Source organism: Apium graveolens, chromosome 5, assembly GCF_009905375.1.
Source record: "Apium graveolens cultivar Ventura chromosome 5, ASM990537v1, whole genome shotgun sequence".
Taxonomy (NCBI): domain Eukaryota; kingdom Viridiplantae; phylum Streptophyta; class Magnoliopsida; order Apiales; family Apiaceae; genus Apium; species Apium graveolens.
This window is the reverse complement of record NC_133651.1, coordinates 235,345,537-235,354,856: the sequence shown is the minus strand read 5'-3', so window position 1 is coordinate 235,354,856 and position 9,320 is coordinate 235,345,537. Positions and strand designations below refer to the sequence as shown.

Here is a 9,320-nt window from a genome sequence, read left to right as displayed (position 1 = left end):
TGCACCAAGACAAAGTATAATTGGAACAAAATGGTATTCAGGACAAGATGGATGAAAATGGTATAGTTACCAGAAACAAGGCAAGGTTGGTTGCTAAAGGCTACTCACTGGAAGAAGGGATTGATTGTGATGAAACTTTTGCTCCGGTTACAAGACTTGAAGCAATAAGGATTTTCTAGCATTTGCTACATATTCAAATTTTAGAGTGTATCAAATGAATGTCAAGAGTTCCTTCTAAATGGTGAGCTAGAAGAAGAGGTTTATATGCAACAACCACTTGGCTTTGAAGATCCAGAATTTCCAGATTTTGTGAACAGCTACTCAAGGCTCTATATGGACTAAAGTAGGCACCTAAAGCTTGGTATGATACATTATCAGAATTCCTACTTAAGCATGGTTTTACTAGATGGACTATAAAAAACTCTCTTCTACAAGAAACATGGCGGTGATATGATCCTAGTTCAGATTTATGTGGATGATATCATATTTGGTTCCACAAATAAAAAGCTTTGCCAGAGATTCTACAAGCTTATGCAGAGTGAATATAAATGAGTATGATGGGGGAATTAAGTTATTTTCTTGGACTTCAAAAAAAGTCAAAAAAGTGATGGAATCTTCATCATCCAAACTAAGTATGTCAAAGATTTATTGAAAAAGTTTGGCTGGTTGATGGTTCACCTGCATCTATGTTGAGTGGCATTATGTCACTTTATTATGCTCTAATAAGCTTTGATTGATGCATTTGTACTCAAGTTGTTAAGTGTTTTAATGTGTTTCTAGTGTTTTGCATTCCAGGCATTATCTAGGTAATTAGGTTGAATTAGCATTTTTTTGGTGTTAATTTGGTGTCAAGGTGGTGTTGGAATAAAAGCTCGTGGAAAGCCGGCTCGAAGCAGCAAGGAAAAAGATGAAATCTGAGTTTTTCCCAGAAGGACGGCGCGCCCGCGCTGTGATAGCGCGAGCCCGCGCCAGGATTACAGAATGACAGCGCGCCCGCGCTGTATTAGCGCGCGGTCGCGCCGGTGCGAAAGTTTTGAATCCTGATTCAATGCAATTCTAATTGGGGAGACTTCCAGATTGATTAATGCTACTATAAATATTCAAATAGAACGTTTTCATAAAGGAGATGTACTAGAGCGCAAGGAGAGCCTTAAGAAGACCGTATTAGCACAATTCAACGAAGACGAAGAAGATCTTATTTTTACTTGTGAATCTTTGTTTTAAGTTGTAACTTGGATGCTAGTTTTCTTAATTGTGAACCTTTACTCTTGTTTTGTACTTGGTTTTATTTATTCGTTATAAAGACTACGTTTGTTATACCATGCTTTCATCGGAACCCACGCTGATGATGAGTCGGATTATAGGCTAATCGTTATCGTGGGGTTCTAGCGGATTTATTTATGGATTTCTTTAGTTAAATTATTTCGATGCCTTAGTGTGTGGTGATTGTATGATAACCTAGTATTAGTTGTGCTTATTCGTCTTATAAGAGTCGCGAACTTATAAGATAGTGTATTAATTCTTAATGAAGCGACAATGAATTTAAGGATTTAGAACTTACCGTGCTAGCATAGGTTCATGTGTTATTGTTAGCATGATTCATAGGTAATTTTACCCATCTTACTTGCCCTGTGTAATCATGATAGATAACTTGTGCTTAACGTTATGTTGTCAAATTCTATTGACATATAGGGTCTCAATATAATTGGTGTCTATTCATCTTCTATTTCTTTTGTGGATGTCTGGTAGTATGGTACTCGTGCAACGAAAGTTGGCATTTATCAGTTTCATGTTGTCTGATTAGTGTCATCACCATTACATGCTAAGGTTAAGAACATAAGGCTATTGAATGAAGTATTTAATAAAGTTAGAGTCCCATATTTTCCATATATATTAATTCAACCAATCTTATTCCCTTAGTTATAATTGTTAGCTTAATTCTTAGTTATAAACAACCCAATTTGTTATCGTCTTAGCATTGAATATTAACCATAAATTGTTGCTTAAGTGCATGAATTAAATAATTAACCAACGCCAGTCTCTGTGGGATCGAACTAGAAATAATTATATATTACTTGCGAACGCGTATACTTGCATGAATTATTAGCGTGTGTTTAACTACTAACAAGTTTTTGGCGTCGCTGTCGGGGACTGCAGTGTTAATTTATAGTTTATTGCTTTCCATTAGTGGTCGTTAAAGTTCATTGACTCGGACATTGTTACTTATTTGTTCCTTGTCTTATTTCAGGTACTCTAGCAAGGGTGTATGCATACGCGTTCGCGTACTCGTAAGAGAACACTGGATAAAGCCAAGGAAGAACTTGTGGTGGTTCGAAGGGAAGTTTTTAAGGAAGAAAAGAAGGTAGAAGAAGAAGAGAAAGTCGAGGAACCAGCTTTAGTAGAGATGGGTGATCAAGCAGAAAATCCTAAGGCTTTGATGGACTATTCTCAGCCTAAGATTAATGACATTTAGTCAAGCATCATCAGGCCAACCATCAGGGCTAATACTTTGAGATCAAGTTCAAGCACGATTCAGATGATATAGAACTCAGTTCAATTTGGGGGTTCTCCTACTGAAGACCCCTAACATGCACATCAGGGATTTCATCAAGATTCGCGACACGTTTAAATTCAATGATGTGACTGAAGATGCTATCAAGCTACGACTCTTTCCATTCTCTCTGAGGGACAAGACTAAGTGCTGGTTATATTCTCTACTAGCAGGGTCTATCACCACTTGGGAAGATCTTTCTCAAAAGTTTCTCACTAAATTCTTCCCTATGGCGAAGAATGCTGCAATCAGGATTGCTCTTACTCAGTTTGCTCAGCATACTGGAGAATCTCTGTGTGAGGCTTGAGATCGATATAAGGAGATGTTAAGGAAGTGCCCACACCATGGCATGCCCGATTGAATGATTATTAAATGTTTCTACAATGGACTGGGTGCTACTTCTAGACCCATGCTTGATGCAGCATCAGGAGGAGCCTTGTGGGCTAAAAGTTACGATGAAGCTTATGAACTTATTGAACTGATGGCTGCTAATGAGTACTAGAATCCTTCCCAGAGACTGACTTAGGGAAAGGTAGCAAGAATTCTGGAGTTGGATGCAGCAACTGCTATAGCCACTCAACTTAAGGCTTTGATGATGAAGGTGGACACTTTGGCTAATTATGGAGTTAATCAAATCGCTAGTGTCTGTGAGCTTTGTGTTGGTGCCCACGAGACTGATCAGTGCGTAATTTCTAGTGAATCAGCTCAGTTCGTGAGCAACTTTCAGCTTTCGCAGCAACCTGTGCCAACCACTTATCATCCCAACAATCGCAATCATCCTAATTTCAGTTGAAGCAACACTCCAGATGTGGTTCAACATCCTTATCAGCAGTATTCGGCTAAGCAGTACAACCCCCCTGGTTTTCAGCAACCACAATATGCTCCAAGACAATAACTCCAGCTGCAACAAGCCAATGAAAAATCTGAATTAGAGGAGTTGAAACTTATGTGCAAGAGTCAAGCCACTTCTATCAAGACCTTGGAAAATCAAATTGGGCAAATTGCCAATGCCTTGCTTAATCGTCAGCCTGGTACACTACCTAGTGACACTGAAGTTCCAGGAAAGAGGGAAGCTAAGGAGCAGGTAAAGGCAATCACTTTAAAGTCTGGAAAGGTTGTGAATTCCGATCAAACTCAAGTGTTGACTGAAGAAGCGGAGGCTGAGAAAGAAGTAGAGCAGTAGGAAGTAGAATTGGAACCAAGGAAGACTACTGTTGAGAACACTCCTCCTGAGGGTAATACAGGGGAAACACAGATATATCCTCCACCGCCTTTCCTAAGAGGCTGCAGAAGAAAAAGCTGGACAAGCAATTTGAGAAGTTTCTAGAGGTGTTCAAGAAACTTCATATCAACATACCTTTCGCTGAGGCTCTTGAGCAGATGCCTAGTTATGCGAAGTTATGAAGGTATTCTCTCTCGGAAAGTAAAGCTAGATGATTTAGAGACAGTCGCTCTCACAGAGGAATGCAGTGCTGTGCTACAACAGAAGTTACCTCCGAAGCTTAAAGATCCAGAAAGCTTCACTATTCCGTGTACTATTGGAAAAGTGTCTTTTGACAGATGCTTATGTGACTTGGGAGCTAGCATCGATCTGATGCCATTATCAATCTTCAAGCAGTTGGACTTACCTGATCCAAAACTGACTTGTATGACCTTGCAGTTAGCCGACCGTTCAATTACATATCCGCTAGGTATTGTGGAGGATGTCTTGGTCAAGGTTGATAAACTCATCTTCCCTGCTGATTTCGTAATTCTTAATTTCGAGGAGGATAAGAAGATTCCCATAATCTTGGGAAGACCTTTCTTGGCAACTGGCCGAACCTTGATAGATGTGCAGAAGGGTGAGCTTACGATGCGAGTGCTGGATCAGGATGTAACTTTTAATATGTTCAATGCTATGAAATTTCCTACGGAAAATGAGGAGTGCCTAAAGGTGGAATTGTTTGATTCTGTGGTCACTTCAGAACTTGATCAATTGCTAAGGTCCGATGCCTTAAAGAAAGCGTTATTGGGAAATTCAGATAGTGAAGATGATGAAGGTGAAGAACAATTGCAGTATTTGAATACTTCTCCCTGGAAGATGAATATATATATATGCCTTTTGAATCTATTGGAATGGAGGAATTGAACAAAACTCCTAAACGCCTCAAGCCATCTATTGAGGAAGCTCCCACTCTTGAGCTTAAGCCTTTACCTGAGCATTTGAGGTATGCGTTTTTAGGTGATGCATCTACTTTGCCTGTTATTATTGCATCTGACCTTTTAGGTAGTGATGAGGAAAAGCTTCTGAGGATTCTGAGAGAGTTCAAATCGGCAATTGGCTGGACTATAGCAGATATAAAGGGAATCAGCCCTTCTTATTGCATGCATAAAATTCTGCTAGAGGAAGGTAGCAAGCCTACGGTCGAGCATCAAAGAAGACTTAATCCAATCATGAAGGAAGTAGTGAACAAGGAAATTCTTAAGTGGCTAGATGTAGGAATCATCTATCCTATTTTAGACATTTCTTGGGTAAGCCCGATTCAATATGTGCCAAAGAAAGGTGGTATTACTGTGGTAGCAAATTAAAAGAATGAGCTTATTCCTACTAGAACAGTCACGTGGTGGAGAGTTTGCATAGACTACAGGAAGCTGAACAAGGCTATAATGAAGGATCACCTCCTTCTTCCTTTTATTGATCAGATGCTTGATAGATGGGATGGGCATGATTAGTATTGTCTTCTGGATGGCTATTCGGGTTACAATCATATTTGTATCGCTCCAGAAGATCAGGAGAAAACTACCTTCACTTGTCCATTTGGTACTTTCGCTTTCAGACGCATTTTTTTTGGTCTATGTGGTGCACCAACCACATTTCAGAGATGTATGATGGCCATCTTTTCTGATATGATTGGCCAGAATGTGGAGTTGTTCATGGACGACTTCTCTGTATTTGGCGATTCTTTTGATGAATGCTTGCAAAATCTTGGACACGTTCTCAAAAGGTGTGTTGAGACCAATCTGGTTCTCAATTGGGAGAAATGTCACTTTATGGTACGTCAGGGCATTATTCTCGGGCACAAGGTTTCTAGTAAAGGTCTAGAGGTGGACAAGGCCAAGGTGGGGGTCATTGAGAATCGTCCTCCACCTATTTCTGTTAAGGGAATTCGCAGTTTTCTTGGTCATGCGGGTTTTCTATAGGCGTTTATGTTATTCCCTAATAATACAACATGAATTATAGAAGGGGGGTTGAATGTAATTCTGGCTTCTTTTTGATATTTATGAAAAATGGTTCTAACTTAACTTATTTCTAACTGTTTGATTTGCAAAGTGCGGAATACAGAGTTAAGTTAATCAAACATAAAGTAATAAAAATGCAGACGTTTAAAACTTTTTGGTGGATTTGAATGTATCTACCATATATATATATCAAGAGAACCCTGTGAAGCTTGAATAGCTCATAGATGCTTTACAAGTGAACAAACAAACTACAGAGAAATTCTACAGAATACAACTTACAAATGTTTCTCTGCTAAAAATGTGTTTGCTTAGTTAGTTTGTTCTACTAGCTTCACTTGGTTTATATATCACCAAGTTTACATGATAATAAGACAAGATAATAAAACAAAACCTATCAAGTCTAACTCCATGCTGCTTCACTACTCTATTCTAGCATCTTTGAATATCTTCATAATAGCATGGAAATGGTAATGCTTCTTTTTCTCAAAACCCTGCTAAACAGGCTGCCACATTCCTTTTACAAACACTCGACGCATGTGACTGTGTTGTCACTGTCAACAGATATTTGTATTAATCATCCGTCGGATACATGCTTGTTATCCGTCGGGTAGCCTTGTTGATCATCCGTCGGGTAGATTTGTTGATCATCCGTCGGGTAGCCATTTATCACTTGACTCCATTTCATTTGTACAGAATTACAAGACATCTTATATTTACATTTAATCAACCTATTTAGCACATGTACTAGTAGTCTACATGATTCATAAGCTACTACAAAATCTATACAAAGTTGTTTACAGAAATGTGCTACAGTACTTATTGTTACATAAGCTACTCACCCGGTGGATATCAATTAGTCATCTGTCGAGACTATATTGAATCATCCGTCGGGACTATAATTGATCATCCATCGGGTGCTACAAAATTCACTAAGTTAAATCTACTAAGGTGTTTTGTTTAGCTTATCAACAAGTACACAACATATTCCTAACAATCTTCCCAATTTATGTCTACTGGAATTCTAGCCATAAATTAAGAGAAACTTGATGATAATAAACATCCTAAATATACAGTTTGAAAAAAAAAATAGTAGATAAAACTAATAAGTGCTACAAATTGCTGAAAGTTGAACAGTGCAAAGTACACAAAGAAATTGCTCACAATTGTTATCAAGATGCTCTTCTAGTCTGAGCAGATAGAGCTATTTCCTTGATTATCTGGATTTCTTCCCAAGCCTTCTGTAGTTTTATTCAATTTGATTATGAAGTTATCTGTGGAATTCGAGTTCATCAGCTTTAGAGAGATTTAGCATTTCCTGCATTTCCAAAAGAGTCTAATTTCTAGAGATACTCAATTGGTCCTCCAATCTGAAGAATCTTCTAACACCTTTGTCATCCATGAATTCCATCAGCCAATAGGGCCTTAGATGCACTCTTCTTCCTGTAAAGAGAATAGATAGAGTTATTGGAAGTGCATCTTTGGCTCTAATACTCCTTAGTTCCTCAATCCTCTTTAGAACTATTCTTCTTGCAGTCACATTGTATCCAAAGTTCTTTTTGAAGGATGAGTAGACTTTAATCAGAACATATTGGCTTTCTTGGAGAATCTCGTGAAGAGGCCATATCATCTCTTTCCTTCCCTTGTATCTAAATACCAGTCTTTCAGGAAGATGTCTATAAGCATCAATTCCTCTTACTTCTTCCAGTTCATCCAAGTAGAGATTCAAGTCTAAAAATTCCTTGATATCACAAATGTACATGAGATCTCTCTTGTTGACTGTGGGTTGGGATTTGGTTAGAGCTTTGGATTTGAGAGATACATGCTTCACTTTCTTGCTAGCTCTAGTCTTTGTCTTCTTTATCTTGAAGATGGGTAAATTTAGCTCAGGAATTGGTAAACTATCCCAGTCTACTGGCTCATCCTTAGGAACAATTGGTTTACCATGAATATTTCTTGTTGGATCAACCACTTTGAATTCTTCAAATGCCACTGAGGGTTTTGATGTCTGAGTTGTAGTTGTAGGCTTTTTGGGAAATTGGTCTTCCAATTCCTCATCATTAAAGTTCACTTTCCTCTTGGAATGAAGTTTGTATCTAAATCTTCTTTTCTGCTGTGATTTTTCTTGCATTTCAGATCCTTAGGTTCAGTAATTACAGTTGGTTGTACAAGAAGTTCTGTTGTGGTTTTACAGCTTGAAGCTTGGCTAAGATAGTAGCTTGTTCTTTCTTTTGCTTTTGCTTCTTAGCATCCAAAGCAGCTTGCTTCTTTTCTAGCCTGATTCTTTCTTTCTCTTCCTTCTTAGCTTCCACAAACTGTGGGTGTCCAACCACCACACAAATCTCCTTACCATTTCTATAAATTTTGGAAATTCTTCTTTTCAATGCTGAATCAGTTCGATCCTTGTAGAATGCAATAGACCTAGCCAGCAACTTCTTCTCATCTGGCCTATGTTTTTCAAACACTGTATCCATGGGATTCTTGTTTGAAAACTTAGAGTAGTTCCTTTTGGCCTTCATGATGTGATCTTTCTTTGGAGATTTGATGCAGGAAGTTTGACCTCTTTCCAGATAGTTCATACTTATGTCATTTACAAAAATTTTCATGACTTTAGAATGATGATTGAAGACTTTGTTTAGCTTCTGAATTGGCCCAAACTTTTGTTAAATATCTGCATATATTTTTCTCCGTTTTTCTTTTATTTCCTTCTCTAGAGCTGTAACATCAAGCATCTTGGGATTTGATTTCAACTCAAGCTTTTCAGCTGCTAAATGGATTAGATCAATGTTATCCAACACTGGTGGCTTTGTGAAAGCAATTGTTGGCATAATCACTTTGCTGACTTGTATGTTTAGCACTTTTTGCTCCCCTTCGCTTCTTGATTCCCCTTGACTGAATAAGACAATTGAGCTTGCTTTCTCCCCCTTAAAAGAGGTTTCTTTCTCCCCCTTTTTATTATCAGCAAGTTGAGTAGAAGAAGGGATTTATACTGCCACTAGCCTTTGAAGCAAGTCTGTTTGTTATTCCTGATGTAGATGTATAGCTGTTAGAGAGGCTTCCATTACTGTCATTCTTTTCTCCAAGGAATCCGCCTTGGTGGCAAGATCAGTTTTCTTCCTTAATTGTCTTTTGATATCAAACATTGTAGCTTCTAGAAGTTTTGCATCTAATCTATCAGCTATATTCTTCTTCACTTGAGTGATCTCTCTTTTGATAGAAGTGATATCCTGATTGTGTTGGAAGCCATGGATTTGTTGTAGTTAGAGAGAAACAAGATGTGCTTGCATAAGCTTCTTGGTACTAGCATTTTTGGATGATTGAAGGGCAGACTGTATTTAACTGATAAGTTGGATGAGTGTGGTCTTGAAATGATGTTCATCACATTTCTTGGAGAAGGCCCATGATGGCATGCCTGATCTGGAACTAGGGCCTACTTCTCCCCCTATGTCCAATGGCTCTTCTTCACTTTCTTCATCCTCACCTCCAAAGAAATCTTCTGAACCACCAGTCTCATAGTCAATATCACCAGTTGTAGAGGGCAGAGCTGTGATTG

The 9,320-nt window shown here is 38.4% G+C and overlaps 1 non-coding gene across 1 annotated transcript; it reads right to left on the bottom strand.

The window, feature by feature from the left end:
• Window positions 1-2,795: 2,795 nt before the first annotated feature.
• On the bottom strand, window positions 2,796-2,902 carry LOC141663269 (small nucleolar RNA R71). Its single transcript, XR_012551346.1, has one exon. It is a non-coding gene; the product is annotated as a small nucleolar RNA R71 (small nucleolar RNA).
• Window positions 2,903-9,320: the final 6,418 nt, after the last annotated feature.